Below are 16,661 nucleotides of genomic sequence, written 5' to 3' on the forward strand. Positions count from 1 at the left end.
TTCCCGTACGATTGGATGTCGAATGCCGTTTATTGAAAGAGGGAAGAAACCTTAAATACATACAGGCTTACAGCACAAATGGAGGAACCCCCGGAGGGCAGAAGTTCGCTGTCAATGGTCTACATTCCAGACCCAATGTTCTACATTCTTGCATCTAAGTAGTTAACGCCCAAAATGCAGGATACACAACAAGGAACTTCCCTTAAGCATTCAGAAGGGTGGATACCGGCAGGGAATCTGAATAGGGAGGACATCTGATCGAGGTCAGCAAGCAAGGCCGCAGCCACTCCAGTCGGGGCCAGGGCCATGGGCCCACAGGTCCCCCTTTTTATTAAATGAGCTTCTGACTTAGGTTGTGTGGGAACAGCAGACCACCTTACCCGTCATAGAGACACCTTCCCAGGCCACACAAGTGCTCCCTACAGCTGAATCTTATGGAGGCATTTTCTTAATTGAGGTTCCCTCCTCTCAGACGACTAGCTTGTGGCAAGGTGGTAGAAAAGTATCTAGCATGATGTATATACATATATATTTTCTTCCTCCAAAGCATCTGGAAAACGAGGCACTGAGACACTAGAAATGAAAGCGAGCACTCTTCAGGGGGTCAGAAGGCCCTGCACTGTTGAATACTTGTGATGTGCATATACCACTCAAGACTTGAATTCTTGAATGGCTTTCAGTTCAGTCAGTTCTTGTAAAGCTCATCCATATAGATAAGGCAAAAATACGTGATGTTCAATACACACCCAGAGACCAACACTCAAAATCTGGCCCATAAGGATACAAAACAACAACTCCGTAATTCTTCAACATGTATGACTCCAAACAATGGATTATTATGAAGCCAGATGACCAATGAGGAACTAATGCAGGATCCAGCGCCCTTCTCTGCCCTTGGGTGCTATTGACAGCACGTCACATTGATTCAGCGCTTACTGTGTGTGTGTGTCAGGAACTTAAGGATCTTAAAATAGTATATTAATTAATCTCTAAAAGATTTCTTGAAGTAGATAGTTTTGTTGTTGTCATTTCATATATGGGAAAGCTGAGGTGAGAGTGTGAACAGGTTCCCTCAGGATGTGCAAACCATGGAGCCCTGAGTCAACCCTACACAGATGTCTCTTCTCCTGCCCGACACAGCTCTCCGTGTATCATCTTAATCTGTGTCCTTGGACTTGCTAAATCCAAAGCTTTCCTGTTTGTGCCCTTCAGGGTTAGATGCGAGCACTTTAAATGTCTGGTTAGGAAACCATGGTTTTTGAGCCACAAAGGATGAGAGGTGGGCCTCAACAGTTCAGTTATTTGAGAGACACAGAGAGAAGAAAAGCAGGGTCAGAGGAGACGCAAGATATGAGAGAACAGGTAAGGCCACGAAGCCACGTGGCAAAACATAGATTAACAGGGATGGGTTGAGTTAAGTTGTACGAGCTAGTTAGTGTTGAGTCTAAGCCATAGGCCATACAGTTTGTAATTAAAAAAAAAAAAGTTCGAGCCGGCGGTGGTGGCGCACGCCTTAATCCAGCACTCGGGGCAGAGGCAGGCGGATCTCTGTGAGTTCGAGGCCAGCTGGTCTACAAGTGAGTTCCAGGAGAGGCGCAAAGCTACACAAAGAAACCCTGTCTCGAAAAAAAAAAAAAAAAAAAAAAAAAACAAAAAAAAAGTTCGGTTATTCAGTCCACTAATTAACTAAAAAAACACAACAAAAGCCCATTTGCTCTGATCTCCTTCCTCACTGTGCTGTGTGCCTGACTCACAGCCGCTGCTCTTCTGGCTCCCTACACCCTGCAGATGGGAACGCTTCCTTTCCTGCTCATGCCACATAGCTGTTTTGCCATAGGGCGACTCCTGGTGAAGGGAGAGAAGCTGGACCATTAGACGGCCTATTTTCTAAACTATAAATTTCTCCCCTCCACACACAGACATTTCTTCTTGCTCCCAGTGACCTCTGCAGACCAGATGAATTTCCTTTTTCTCATAGCTTTGAGAAGATCAGCTGGTTGGCTATAATCTTTTCTTTTTCTAGCTGAATATGTACATATACCCCTGGGTCAGAGGAGTCATTTTTAGCCTTGGTCATAACTGGACCTTTAGTATAGGAAATGCCAGGAGTCACCCTTATCAAATGTCAAGACACTACTAGTCTACTTTTAGCAACTAGAGTCAATTCTGCTACAACACAATGTATGTGATCCTAAAAAAAAAAAAAAAAAAAAAAAAAATCATTGTACCATGCAAAACTGCAACCTGAAGCACAGGGAGGGGAATGGAGTTAGAGATGCAACACCCCAAACCTTCACCAGGCCTTTGTAAAAGGATAGGAATTTAATAAAAATAATGGCATCATTTTATATATGTAATGTGGCTAAAAATACACAAATAGGGCTTTAACTGCTAAGAAGACCTTCAACCTGCCCAGTAGTGAGACCACTCTGCCCCCAAACTCTAAAAGAAATGACATAAAAACCAAATACTTGGAGGGGCAGGAAGTAGCATGCACAGGAAGGGTTGCTGAGGGAAGACGGCTGGAAGGAACCCATCTCCCATGAGTCCTGGAAGGATCTTTTTTGCTTTAAAATGTAAGCCGGGGAAGGATACATTTAGATTAGTGCCTGTCTTGTCAGAAAATCATTTTTGATCCAGTGCGCAGTTTTCCTCAACTGGCTTCTAGGTCCTGGCTGGGAACTCTTGGTTTTGTCCAACAGCATTTGGCAACCTCAAGGCAGCCACGGCTAATGATCAGAGAGCCTCTTGTAGCAAGCAACAGCCTCCTTTGAAGGTGTCTGTAAATGGCTAGTGCTCTCCCTTCACCCGCGTGCCCCACGCTCTCTCCGCCTGGACTTCTCTCCCTTCACCCGTGTGCCCCACGCTCTCTCCGCCTGGACTTCTCTCTCTTCACCCGCGTGCCCCACGCTCTCTCCGCCTGGACTTCTCTCTCTCACCCGCGGCCCCACGCTCTCTCCGCCTGGACTCTCTCCCACCCGCGTGCCCCACGCTCTCTCCGCCTGGACTTCTCTCCCTTCACCCATGTGCCCCACGCTCTCTCCGCCTGGACTTCTTTAAGCCTCTTCTCTGACTTGCATTTTATCCCCGCCACAGACTTTTCTCTGGGCAGCTCTGATGACTGGCAAAGTGCATTATTCATCCATTCCCTTTTTCCTCAGGGGATGCCACCTAGTACCTGGGCTCTTTGAAGGTGTTTCGTTATTTCCAGCTTCTCTCCAATACGAAGGCTTTCCATTAGCAAACTCTATTTGTCACTTTTCGACCGAGCTGTTTGGGTATGTTTGGGATGTTGGGTGAACATGTTTTCATACAGGAAAGGGCAAACATGTGAAAAGACAGCAAACCCTGACATCGGAGGGCCATGTGTGATGAAGTCAGAACAGCTGGTACATATTTGATGTGTGTGTTGGTGTTTTGTGTGTCCCCCCCCAATAGCTGAGGTCACCCGGTCACTGCCTAATGCATTCACGAGCACTTTCTTGTGTAATAAATCATCCACAAGGAAGCAGGAGGGTTGCATATGCTCAAGTTGTTCCTTAATATGTCAGTTGTGTTTGAACAAGGCCTATGTTCAAAACGGGCATCATAGCATTAACTCTCAAATAACCAGTAAATCGATATATGCAATAATTCAAATTCCTTCTCCCAGGAAGCTGGCATTTTACTAAAATTCAAATGTCGACACTATATAGACCTAGTTTCTAAATTACAGGGCCATTTACATAATTAAAATGAGATGTGTACAAGTAATCCTTGAGACTCTTCTAGAGTCAATCTTTACACACTGATTTTTAAGTGACCACTGCCTTTAGAAAGACAGGGCCTGCTATGGGAGGAATACAATGTGTGCACAGCACAGGCAGGTAAGCTTCGCAGGGCTAAACTACACTGTGTCGACCTCGTCTCCCCCTAACCTCCCCCATCCACAGCAACCAGATAAGTCATGCCTGAGAGAAATACTATCGTAAAGACTCTCCTTTGCTCACAGACTCAAGTTTAGAGACAAGTTATGCAAAACTGAAAAATTCACTATTTCACTAAAGTATTCATTAAACAATTAAACAATAACCAGCACTATTATCCATTTATTAACCTGGTCTATGAAGACATGTCAGCAGCATGCCCACCTTCCTCACCACATTGACAATGCCTCACACGTTTTACGATGAATATTCAATGTCTACTCAAAATACTTGCTATGATAAACCTATAGCTTTAAACAATGTTTTAAGGCCCCAGTTCCACAATGTTCCAAACTTTTAAATGTTTCTTCCGTGATGTCATCCAGTATATATAGTGCATTCTGCTTACTCTCTCCCCGACACTCTCTTATCTCCCTCTCATCCTTATTAGTCCCTGCTCCCCTCCCCCCAGTCCCTTTCCAACATTCATGACTTTTGGTTTGGTTTTGTGATCACCGAGTTTAACCAAGGCCACCTGTTTGGAAGGATCATTGGAGCCTGGTAAGTCCCCAAGGAGGTAGATGACGGAACTCAGTGACTCCCCCTTTTGGAATTCATCAGTAGCCAGCAGCTGGGCATGATGGGTAGGGGAAATACATGACCCTTATTCCTGAAACTCTTCCCCAATTCTACAGAATCACAGTCCTTCTACCACCATATTTTCTGAAATTAACTTTCAAATTAGAGTTATTGAGGGGAGTTAGACTCTGGGCCAGATGAATGTGACTGTTGCTGAACCTCATCCAACTTGGAAAGGGTATTTTTCTTAGTTAAATATCAGCCAGAATAAATAAGACATAAATCTTCTATTAATTTAAACTGACGTATAATGGGTCAGCAAATGAGTTGATTTTCCTCTTTTTCTCTTGGTGTATGTGTGCACGGTATGTATGTTATGTGTGCTCATGTGTATTTGTGTGTGTGTGAATGTGCACATGGAGGCCAGAGGCTGACATTGGGAGTCTTCTGCAACTGCTCATCACCTTCTTTCTATTCATTTTACTTGTGTATGAGTGTTTTGCTCACATGTGCTTGGTGCCCAAGGAGGCAGGAAGATGTTGGAGCCCCTGGAACTGCAGTTATGGGTGCTTGCGAGCTGCCATGTGAGTTAGGAATCCAGTCTGGGCCTCTGCGAGAACAAGTATTCTTAACCGCTAAGCCATCTCCCAGCCCCTTTGTTTTGTTTGTTTGTGATACAGCCTCACTATGTAGCCCTGGGTGTCCTGGAACTGCCCTTATAGACCAGGCTGGCCTCAAACTCTGAGGTCTTCCTGCTTCTTCCTCCAGAGTGCTGGGATCAAAGGCGTACACACCACACTGGCCCACTTTATTTTTTGAGACAAGATCTCTCACTGGTCCTACAGCTCACTAATTCAGCTTGACTGGCTGTCATTGGCTTCAGGGATCCAGTTCATCAGCACCAGGATTGCAGGGACACAGAACTGTGCCCAGCTTTCTCTGTGAGTGCTGGGCATCTAAAATTGGTTCTCACATTGTGACATTTTACCCCCTGATCTCCCCATCTCCCCCACAAAATTTCAGATAATATTAGTACTTAATAGTCAAGTATTTCTTTTATTAGACTTTTTGGTTACACAGAAACCAATTCCTGGTGTTGGCTGGCATTTATATGAAAATTACATCCTCTCCCTTTTTCTTAGTGAGGCTAAGGTTGTAATCAACGGTGGGCAGCAGGCACAGGAGATCTAGACACTAAAGGACCTGGGTACTAGTCCTCACTCTGTCAAGACTTTTCTCTGGGCCTCAGCGGGCTCCCTGAATTGAGGACTGGTCAGTTTCCCCGAGTGCAGTCTCACAGGGTACACAACCCACACCTAAGGGCCCCATGCTCAGAAGTAGACGGCCAGCTTAAACGGGATATTTTTGGAGATGTTTTGTTTCATGATGCCTTGTTTGGACATTTATTTTGTTCTTACAGGTCTTTTGCTTATATATTATGGCTTCTGATTTTATTTCTTTGGGTTTTCTGTGTGTGACCGTGTGTCTCAGTGTCCTTATATGTTTCTTGTGTTTTTTTCCTTTGTCTCTTTTTTCCTGTTTGTTCATTTTGTCCTATTCTGGTTTGTCTTTATTTTACCTTATCTTAGTTTATTATTATTTTAGATGCCTGTTGGTATTCTAATAAGAGAGAGAAAGAAAGGGGTGTGTGACTTTGGGCAGGTGAGGAAGTGGGGAGGAGCTGAAAGGGGATGGAGTAGGGAAACAGTGATCACAATATATTGCATGAAAAATTCAATAAAAATGATTGAAAGATGAGGATTAATATGTATACTCGTCAGGGGATATACTCACTGGCGTCTTCAGCAACTGTACAGCCAATGTACATGAGTGAACCTGGGAATGTGAGGAGAGCCCTTGGCCTGCACACACCACATCCACAGGGCACCCTCCTTAGCTCCAGCTGACGGCTGTGAGGGAACCTAGTGCTGGCATATCACTGTCTGATCAAAAGCAGCCAGAAATCCAGATCTGTGAGAACTCCACTGACACTGAAATGCTAGTGAAGTGATAGTTTTATAAATCCTGTCAAGAGAGAAAGTTGAAAAGGCGTAACGCCGAAGGTCAGACGTGGCCAGTCTACCGCCTCAGCTCAGAGCTGCACAGGGCCCTATCGGGTCGAGTGAGTCCAGACCAGAATGGCTAAATTTACATCTTTTTATGGTTAGCTTTCTTATTTCCCAAGAAGAATTTCTTTGGCAGGAATGACTTTGACAAAGAAATCAGAATTTTCATACTAACCCCTCCTTGCCTATGTGACCAAGAACTGGCCAAAGACAGACCACTAGTTAATGCTGTGGTTAGCTGCTAAGATTGCATTTCAACTTTACAGAAGAGGGAGCCAGATCTCATTACAGATGGTAGTGAGCCACCATGTGGTTGCTGGAATTGAACTCAGGATCTCTAGGAGAGCAGTCGGTACTCTTAACCCCTGAGCCATCTCTCCAGCCCCAGCATTTCAACTTTAAAATGAACACAAAGGACAGAAGCAAAGCTTAGATTCTATAAGATAAAATCTAAAAGGCTTAAAGTATTTTCTTTCCTTTTTCTATAGAAACCCAATTTTCTTTTGTAACAGAAGAAGGGCACCATTACTCATGTACTGCAGTTTCCAGAACAATTATAACATAACAAACAGAACATAACAGACACAATATAACAAATATAACAAACATAACAAAACAAACACAATATAACAAACATAACAAACACAACATAACACAATATAGCAAATATAACAAACACAACACAACATAACAAACACAATATAACAAACATAACATACCATAACAAACATAACACAACATAACAACATAACATACAGACATTGGACCTTGAGTTTTACATCATCCTCTCCTGCGTGGAGACTATAATAAGTAGTGACAGCTAACATCTGACATAAGGAACTCTATGCCAGAATCGTCACAGATGTAAGAACACTGTGGGAAAGAGGGAGGGGCAACTATTTTCCTCAGTGTCACACTGAAGAAGTGACTTGGCCACGTCAGCATCCTAACATCCTCATTCGTGACCTACTGTCGCATCTTTTACATTACACTTTATTTGGGGTTCGGTGCACGTGCTGCAGTAGCGTGTGAGGTCGGGGAACAATCTGAGCAGTCGTTCTCTCCTTCCAACCCTGGCCTGAGACCCGGGGACCGAACTCAGATCATCATGCTCGGCAATAAGCTTTACCCACTGAACCATCTCTCCAGACCAACTGCTTTTGCCATGCTTCATTTTCACTTCTTAATGAGTTACATTTTTAAATCATTCAGACAATCATAGTGAACATAGAAGAGAACAAGAAAAAAAAATAAACAGCATAACTGATATGGAAGGCAAAGTTAAGATACTGTAAGAATTACTGATGTCCAAAGTAAAGAATTACAAAATGCAGGGAAATATATCAATAATGATAAGACCACCCAAGATTAAGAACAATAAATTATTCCAATAAAGAGAACACAACAAGTTCCATGAGAAACTGACACAGATATTAACCATGACATAGTCCAGCTGAACTACTCAATCTCAAGAATAGAAAGGAAACACCAGGTCTATAGGCAGAAAAAGCAGGTCAGTTGCATTGGGGGAAACTGGGATGCTGACTTTGGACTTCCAGCACATAATGACTTGCTTTCTAGTAGCAGGGAGCCACACACACAGTCTACTCTGGAGATGCGTCTCCTTTTCAACTAGGAAGGACCTGTTACCACTCCGGACATTAAAACATTCATCTCCCTTTCCTGCTTTCTTCTCCTCTCCCCCTCACCCCTTTGCTCTGCTATATAGCTCAATGTGGCCTCAAATTCATGATCCTCTTCTGCCTCTTAGGCCCTGCGATTACAGGTACATACAACCAACCATGCCCACCTCAATACTGATGTCAAATTCTAAAAAACTAGTCTTTTCTTCTGTTGAAATATCACTTTTTTTTTTTTTAAAAGAAAAACATGTCTTAGTGTTCTATTGTTGTGAAGAGACACCATGACCACAACAACTCTTATAAAGGAAAACATTTAACTGGGGCTGGCTTACAAAGTTCAGAGGTTTAGTCTATTATCATGGTGGGAAGCATGGCAGCACACAGGCAGACATGGTGCTGGAGAGGAAGCTGAGAGTTCTACATCTGGATAGGCAGGCAGCAGGAAGAGAGAGAGAGAGAGACACTGGACCTGGTTTGAGCTGCTGAAATCTCAAAGCCCACCCCCAGTGACACACTTCCTCCAACAAGGCCACACCTCCTAACAGTGCCGCTCCCTAGGGGCCCATGGGGGCCACTTTCATTCAAACCACCTCTATTATTATCTCACGAGAAGGATAATTTTAGACAAGTTGACAGAGGTGAGCAAAGAAACTCAGTCAGTCTGGCAGCACTGAAAACAGAAGGGACTCAGAGGACTCCGCCAAGACTCAGCCATAAACCTTTAAAATGCCAAACAGAAGAATAAAACAAAAACTCTCCATCCTGGCTGGTTCCACTGAGGCCTCTGCCATTTTCATGGAGGTGTGAGCTGGCTGCCTATGGGTGGCTGAAACGCAGCTGCTTGTGACTGGTTGAAACCTGGCCATTTGTTACAGAAATCATTCTTGTAAATTAGGTTTCCATTTGACTGACTATGATGTTAGGCTGAGTTTGTTATAACAGAATCAAAGCAGGGCATCGGGACTCAGACTAGTGGCCTCATGTTTATTTAAAAACACCATTTTTTAAATTAAAAGTGTTTCTGTCTTCTATGAATGCAATTTGTATAAATGCACAGAAAGACTCAGAGGATAGCTTTCACTCCATGGTAACAATGCAGATTCCCACATGACAGGACACCTTTTCTTCCCTTTTATGATGCAGTAGCTGCACTCTCTATTCTTTATATAATGTAGAAAACTCTAAGGTGATTTTACATTAAAATAAACTCAGGGCCTGGAGAGATGGCTCAGCAGCTAAGAGCACTTGCTGCTCTTTCAGAGGACCCAGGTTCTGTTCCCAGCACCCACACGGTGGTTCACAACTTTAGTTCCAGAGGACCTGATGTGCTTTTTCTGACCTCCATGGGCACCAAGCTTGCATGTGGTTCACATGCATACATGCAGGCAAAATACTCATACACTATATGAAATATAAAAATAATTTAGAAGATTTTAAAGATAGCAAAATGCATTAACACAGCAATCAGAACTAAAAGAAGTCAATGCTATCATATTTTCTTTAGATCTTTCCATCATTAAGTCCACAAAACATTGAAGATCACCAGCAGCTTTTACTCCGATGCCTTCCCTGACTGCAGATACCCTATATATAAGGAATGTTAATCTACATTCAAATACCTGAAATACAATTTTAAATCCCTATATAATTTGAAATGAAATGCTGAGTTAGTAAATGCCTCATTTTTTCAAATTCAATTTTTTTGATAAATAACTTTTAAGTTTTGTGTTTAGTGTCTGTATGTGTGTGTTTGCATATGTGTGTATGCACATGGAGACTAGAGTCCCATAGCAGTTGTCTTCCTCCACTGTTCTCTACCCTAGCTTTTAAAACATGATCTGACGCTGGACCTGGAGCTCACCCTGGGCTGCCCAGGAAGCTCGGGGACCGGCCTGTCCCCACTGGTGCTCACTGTCGGGCTACAGATGGTCCCTTCACAGACTGGGGACCTCAGCTCAAGTCCTCATCCGTATATGGCAGGAGCTCAACTAACTGAGCTACTTAACGCTGCAGCTCCTGGACGAATAATTTTATACAGTTAAAACAGGGGCTGAGGTGGTGGAGAGCTTGCCTAGAATGTGAAAGGCCCTGGGTTCGGTTCCCAGCACTGGAAGGGAAAACAGAGTAAACAGATGTATCAAACCCAGGACCCCACACAGCCATTACCCAGATCCAACAACTACCAAGGTCTCCACAACCAAGTTGTGAAAAAGCAACACTGAACTCATTATTTAGCCTGCATTTCCTGAGACAAACACCTTCTTCGGAGGAAGACAGGCCGCGGGGCAGACAACGGTCCTGCTGAGTGTGGGTGTCAGATCTCAAGCAGCAGCCTCCCCAGGCATCAGCGGTTCTATCATCCAAGTATTCCTACAATCCGGGGTCCCTTGTCTAGAATGCTTAAGACTACAAGGATTTCAAATTTCAGAAGTGTTTGCGCTCCTTCTATGTAGCTGTGATGGAAGCAACCTGAGAGAACAACCTGAAGGAGAAACAATGTATCAGGTTCATGTTTTCAGAGGCGTTAGGCCACGACAGGAGGCGTGGCAAAGCAGTGTGTGTCCTGGTGAGGAGTGTGCAAAGGAAGGGGAATACAGGAAGAGGCCAGGACAAGACACAGCCGCTAAGGACACACCACCAGCGATACTTCCTCCCACTCGGCCCATCTCCTACCATTCACCACCTCCCAATAATGCCAACAGTGAGCCCATCCAGGGATGAGCTCATCGATTCATCAGGTCAGAGCCTCAAGATGCAGCTGCCTCACGGAATGCCATCACTGACATGCGCAGAGGTGAGCTTTTGCCTGCCCTTTCTCATTGCAGTCAACTTGTAACTCTTCTGTTTGGATTTCAGAGTATCTGCACACTGGTCCCAGGGACTCTCGTATACACGCTGGGGGGGGGGGGTCACTCATCACACCCCATTCCTTGGTTGTCCTATCCTGGCCACTTTCAGTGTGACAGCCCCTTGGAGCTTATCTCTGTTGAAGAACAGAAAGTGAAAAGTCAGCAATCATTGCAGGTCTGTGTGAGTTAATCCTGGAATCTCCGCCCTGGAGGAGGAGCCTGCGGGTGATTTAACCTGTCAGCTCTCGATAGTAACTTTTACTTTAATACATTTTCTATAAAAGGGGAAAAGAAGTCCCTCTCTTTAAAAAATGTAATTAGTGACTCAATATGCTCCTTTATTCCAGAGGTAAAGTCAAACTCTGTATCACTCACAACCCTTAGCTGACCAGTATAGTTATAAAAAAGCTACCTCAATTGCAGTTTGCAGGCTTGCATGCCCATCACAGACATTTTCCAAAGCAGGTTGAAATTTCCTGCTTTGTTGCTTCCTTGTCCTGCACTGTGGCAAACGCTTCCTGACGCTCCTGCTCTGCACTGCCAACTTTCAGAAGGAGCAGGCGCGGATGCTGTGGCTGTCTACCTTGTTAGTCTGGCAATGTGCACTCTGGGATCTCTGGTTCTCCAGACTTCTTTGTATTCAGTAGCACAGGCTGAAACAGTTCTCAAGCACAGGCCACACAATGATTCAGCTATTTTGAGAGACTAATTGGATTAATAAGTTTAACTAGCAAATACCTCGTATTAAACTGTAAAGTTTTGACAACAAATAACATCTTACTGTAGATTTCAATTTGGATTTGTTTACCAAACTCTTGAAGACCACACTCAGATTTTTCAGGACAGAAGAACCTCGGATTATTTGGGATGGAATCAACTAATGAACCCTTTATTTTGCAGATGGGGAAGCTGAGATCCAATTCCTCGATTCTGTAGCTCTGGTTTGTTTTTTGTTTGGTTTTACTTCTACAGAGGACAACGGCAAGTTACTGTACTGGCACGGAATGAGTGTTTTCATGTGACAGGCTTTAGAATAAAAAACGAACAGGGGAGCAAAATAGCCACTAAATCCAACACCAATGTTTTTCAAGGTTGTCAAGAAGTTTAATTGAACTTTGCAGGCGCGCGATTCAAAAGAACTTAGTACACAGAAGAAACACCCGGGAGGTGGGTAGTTTTGTTTTGTTTTGATTCAGTATTCCTTCAAACATGGGATTCTACATCTACTTTCAGTAATTTATTAAATTTCATCTTCTCAGTACTTACTAACAGATTTCTTTTTCTTTTTTTTTTCTTTCTTTCTTTCTTTTTTTTTTTTTTACTTTTTCCAAATGTTACCTGGCTAAAGCTTCCCCCCTCGATCCTTGCACGGCATTTTGATACAGTGCCTTTGCTCTTTTCCTAAAATAATGTCTCTCAAAACTAAACCGCTGTAACCGACCTTGGCGAGGGCATCTGGGGCTTATAAATTTCCCTCTTTCTCTGGCAAGGGGATCTTCAAGTACAGAGATCAGGTCAAAGCCCAGCTGCCCTGGACACTAATGGCACAGACGCCAGTCGGGCCTTTAGTCCGGGGAAAGTCAAGTGCGGCGGGCCACGACTCGCCCACGGTGAAACCCTCGCCTGCCAGGACCCCGGGATCGGCTCCCCCCGACCCGAAATCTTTGCCTTTGGGCGCCAGGTGTCTAGGGCCCCGCGAGGGACCTGGAGCGCAGGGCTAGCGGCTTGAGGGGCCGACCGCTCGCTCCCCTGCGGACCCCGGCGGGAGCTGCGAGCTGCGGGGCGCGTACCCGGCTCCAGGGCGCGCGTAGAGGGGCGCGCACCGGGGTCTCTCCCTCTCCCCGTTCCTGTTCCCCGCAGCCGCGCAAAGTTGCCTGGCGGGCTCTCGTGCCCCCGCCTCTCGGCTTACCTTCCGAGCCTCGCGCCGCTCCCGATGGCGCCTGCAGAACTTTCCGGCAGAGCGCGCAGGGCCCGGCGGCCCTGAGGGCCCGAGCCCGACCCGGGCACTCCTCGCTGCCCGTCCGCCCGCCGCGCCTGGGTCCCGGACGCGTCCTCCCGCGCCTGCCCGTGCGGGGCGCAGCCGATCGGAGCCGCTCCCAGCGGCGGGGACGGGCTCGGGCGCGCGCTCCGAGGCACGCGGGCAGAGCGGGCGCCACCGGCGTGGAGGACTCGCGAGGCCCTAAGTTGGCAAAGACGCGCTCAGCTCAGGGTACCTGCCTTCGGCCCAGACGCCAGGTCATAGAGGGAGAGAGTGATGGAGCTGAGCACCGGCACGAAAAGCTGCTGTCCACCTTATCACCACACTGCATCCCGCCAAAGAAGATAAATCACCAGAGGGGAGTGGGATACATAAGAGTACAGGACAGAGAAAGGGCAGTGTTTATTCGTGGGTAAAAAGGTTAAAAAACAAGCATATACAGGATATAGATCATCATAAAAGAAAATTAAAACACAAATGCCACATGATCTCAATAGGCAAATATGCATTTAAAAGTAATTGCCACTGCATTTTTGCCTCTATGAAGTTTTAATTTTGTTCGGGTGACCAAACCATGTGGTGATTGTGACATGAATAACACATTAGTACAACTACTAGTGCGAACATCACACCACTATGTAGTGGTAAGACTTTCAGTCTCCATAGAAGGAGATTTTGTGCCCTAAAGCCTTTGTTTCCCTATTTCCCCCTCTCCCGGACGCTGGCCACCACCAATCTTCTGAACATTTCATATAAATGGCTCATACGGTATGTGCCACTGTGTATCTGGTTCCTTTCACGGACAGGAAGCTCTAAAACCTCACTCATTTATTATAGCTGAGTAACATTCTATTTCATAGTGGCTCAAACTCTGTTAGTCCACTTAGTGAACATTTGAACACACCTGCTTTTATTGAATACCAGTGTTCAATTCTTTGGGGTAGAGCAATGGTTGTGCGAGTGGAGACCTATGCTTGACTGTTTTGGACACACAGTCTGTTCTATAGCAGCTTACGCAGGGTTCTAATTTGTCTGCATCCCGGACCTCACATTATAGTCTCTTTTAAAAGCATGAAAGCTGTCCTAGCAGATATGAATGGGTGGTATTATGATTTGCATCTCTGTAATTAATCATTATATGATATGCTTTCATATGCTAAATTGGGATTTTGTATATTTCCTCTGCAGAAATGACTGTTTAAACCCTTTGCTGGATTTTCATTTGCTTGTTTATTATTGTTGGGTTGTAAAATATCTATCTTTACGTGCTGGTGGTGGGGCACACACCTTTAATCCATGGACTCAGGAGGTGGAGGCAGGCAGATCTCTGAGTTTGAGGCCAGCCTGGTCTACAGAGTGAGTTCCAGGACAGCCAGGGCTGCACAGGGAAACCCTGTCTCATGGAGGAGGGGAGGGATATCATTACATAGTTTGGACACCAGGTTATTTTTATTTTCAAATATTTTCTTCATTCTGTGTCATGTTTTCATTTTCTTTATAGTGTTGTTAGATACATGAAAGTTTTAAATTTTACTGAAATCTGATTTATCTAGGTTTTTCCCCATGCTTTTTTCTTTTATTCTTTTGAGTCATATCTAAGAATTTATTATAAAGTCTAATGTAATAAAGATTTACCCATGTGTTTTGTTTTAAGAGTTTCGAGGTTTGTGGTTTCAACCTTTATGTTCAGGTTTTGGTCTATATTAATTTTGTTTTTGATGGTGCTAAGGATGGAACTCAGAGCCGTGCACACACTGGAAGGTGCTCCGCCAGCAAGCAACAGCCCGCCTCTTTCCTCAGTTTTTGTGAGGTAGCAAGCCACTTGCACTTTTCTAAGGAAGACCTCCGTGGTCCCAGTGTTGTGTTTGAATACCCTGTTCTCCCCGAGTTGTCCGCCACTTTTTCTGGAGTCAGTGATGAATCAGGATGTTCAGTCTTACTACATCTGTTGATCCAGGTGTGGCTCTTTATTGATCCAGGTGTGGATCTTTACTGATCCAGGTGTGGCTCTTTACTGATCCAGGTGTGGCTCTTTATTGATCCAGGTGTGGATCTTTACTGATCCAGGTGTGGATCTTTACTGATCAGTGTGATTTTTGATCCAGGTGTGGCTCTTTACTGATCCAGGTGTGGATCTTTACTGATCCAGGTGTGGATCTTTACTGATCCAGGTGTGGATGTTTACTGATCCAGGTGTGGCTCTTTACTGATCCAGGTGTGGATCTTTACTGATCAGTGTGATTTTACTGATCAGTGTGCTCTTTATGATCCAGGTGTGGATCTTTACTGATCCAGGTGTGGATCTTTACTGATCCAGGTATGGATCTTTACTGATCCAGGTGTGGATCTTTATTGATCCAGGTGTGGATCTTTACTGATCCAGGTGTGGATCTTTATTGATCCAGGTGTGGATCTTTACTGATCCAGGTGTGGATCTTTATTGATCCAGGTGTGGATCTTTACTGATCCAGGTGTGGCTCTTTACTGATGCAGGTGTGGATCTTTATTATCCAGGTGTGGATCTTTTACGGCAGGGCCACACTGTTTTGATGCCGGGTGCTTTTGTTTGTTTTTAATGTTCGAAATCAGTGGTTGTGAGCCTTACCACTCTGTTTTCTCTCTTGTCTTCCATCTCTGCAGAATGGCTGTTATGTTTTGATTATGTTGTTGGATTGTGATTTGGTAATGTCATCGTCTTTTTTTTTTGTGGTGGGCGGTGAAGAGTTTGTTTGGGTTGTAGGTTATAGTCTGTCATCTGGGGAAGCCAGGGCAGGAACTGAAGCAGAGATCCTGAAGAGACGCCTCTCCTGGCTGCTCCCAGGCTCATGTTGTGCTAGCTTTCTCATACAGCCCAGACCCGCCCACGCAGAGATGGCACCTTCATGATAGTGAGTCTTCCAATAGAAGAACGAACATGGGTGGCTTCTTTGGGTCATTCGTAATTTCTTTCTGCAGTGTTCCATCATTTTCAGTTTATGAATCTTGTACTTAGGCAAATTTACTCCTCAGGGGTGACTTTTGTTCACCTCACTATCCTTTGTGTTGTTGGTTGTTTTTACTCTTTGCTCTTTGTTCTTTTGAGGGGCTCGCCACCCAGCTCCCAGATAAACACATGGAGGCTTATTCTTAATTATAAATGCCCAGCCTTAGCTTAGCTTGTTTCTTGCCAGCTTTTCTTAAATTATCCCATCTACCTCTTGCCTCTGGGCTTTTTCCTTCTCTTACTTCTGTAATCTTACTTTCACTCTTATTTCTGTGCTGGCTGTGTGGCTGGATGGCTCGTCCCTGGTGTCCTCCTCCTTTCTCATTCCTTGATCTCTCTTCTCTCTTCTTCTCCTTCTGTTTATTGCCTCTGCCTGCCAGCCCTGCCTATCCTTTCTCCTGCCTTGCTATTAACTGTTCAGCTTTTTATTAGACCAATCAGGTGTTTTAGACAAACACAGCTTCACAGTTAAACAAATGCAACATAAAAGAATGAAACACATCTTTGCATCATTAAACAAATGTTCCACAGCATAAACAAGTGTAACACATCTTAAAACAATATTCTACAACACCTTTGTCCTTTTCCTTAATTTTTCAATTTTGTTTTAGAAGCTGACATTTTCCACATAAATGCCAAGTATGCTACCAAGTGCAGC

General features: G+C 44.6%; 1 protein-coding gene across 2 annotated transcripts in view; it reads right to left on the reverse strand.

Annotated features, from left to right (window-relative positions):
• Popdc3 (popeye domain containing 3) overlaps window positions 1-13,085 on the reverse strand; it is a 29,175-nt gene extending 16,090 nt beyond the window's left edge. The window contains exon 1 of one of the 2 annotated variants that reach the window (XM_028861761.2): window positions 12,952-13,085. The gene's annotated coding sequence lies outside the window, so the exon portion shown is untranslated. Of the gene's footprint in view, window positions 1-11,454; window positions 11,699-12,951 lie in introns of those variants that run through there. The other variant, XM_028861762.2, reaches the window with a different exon arrangement.
• Between the last annotated feature and the right edge of the window lie 3,576 nt (window positions 13,086-16,661).

Source organism: Peromyscus leucopus, chromosome 8a (genome assembly GCF_004664715.2).
Source record: "Peromyscus leucopus breed LL Stock chromosome 8a, UCI_PerLeu_2.1, whole genome shotgun sequence".
NCBI lineage: Eukaryota > Metazoa > Chordata > Mammalia > Rodentia > Cricetidae > Peromyscus > Peromyscus leucopus.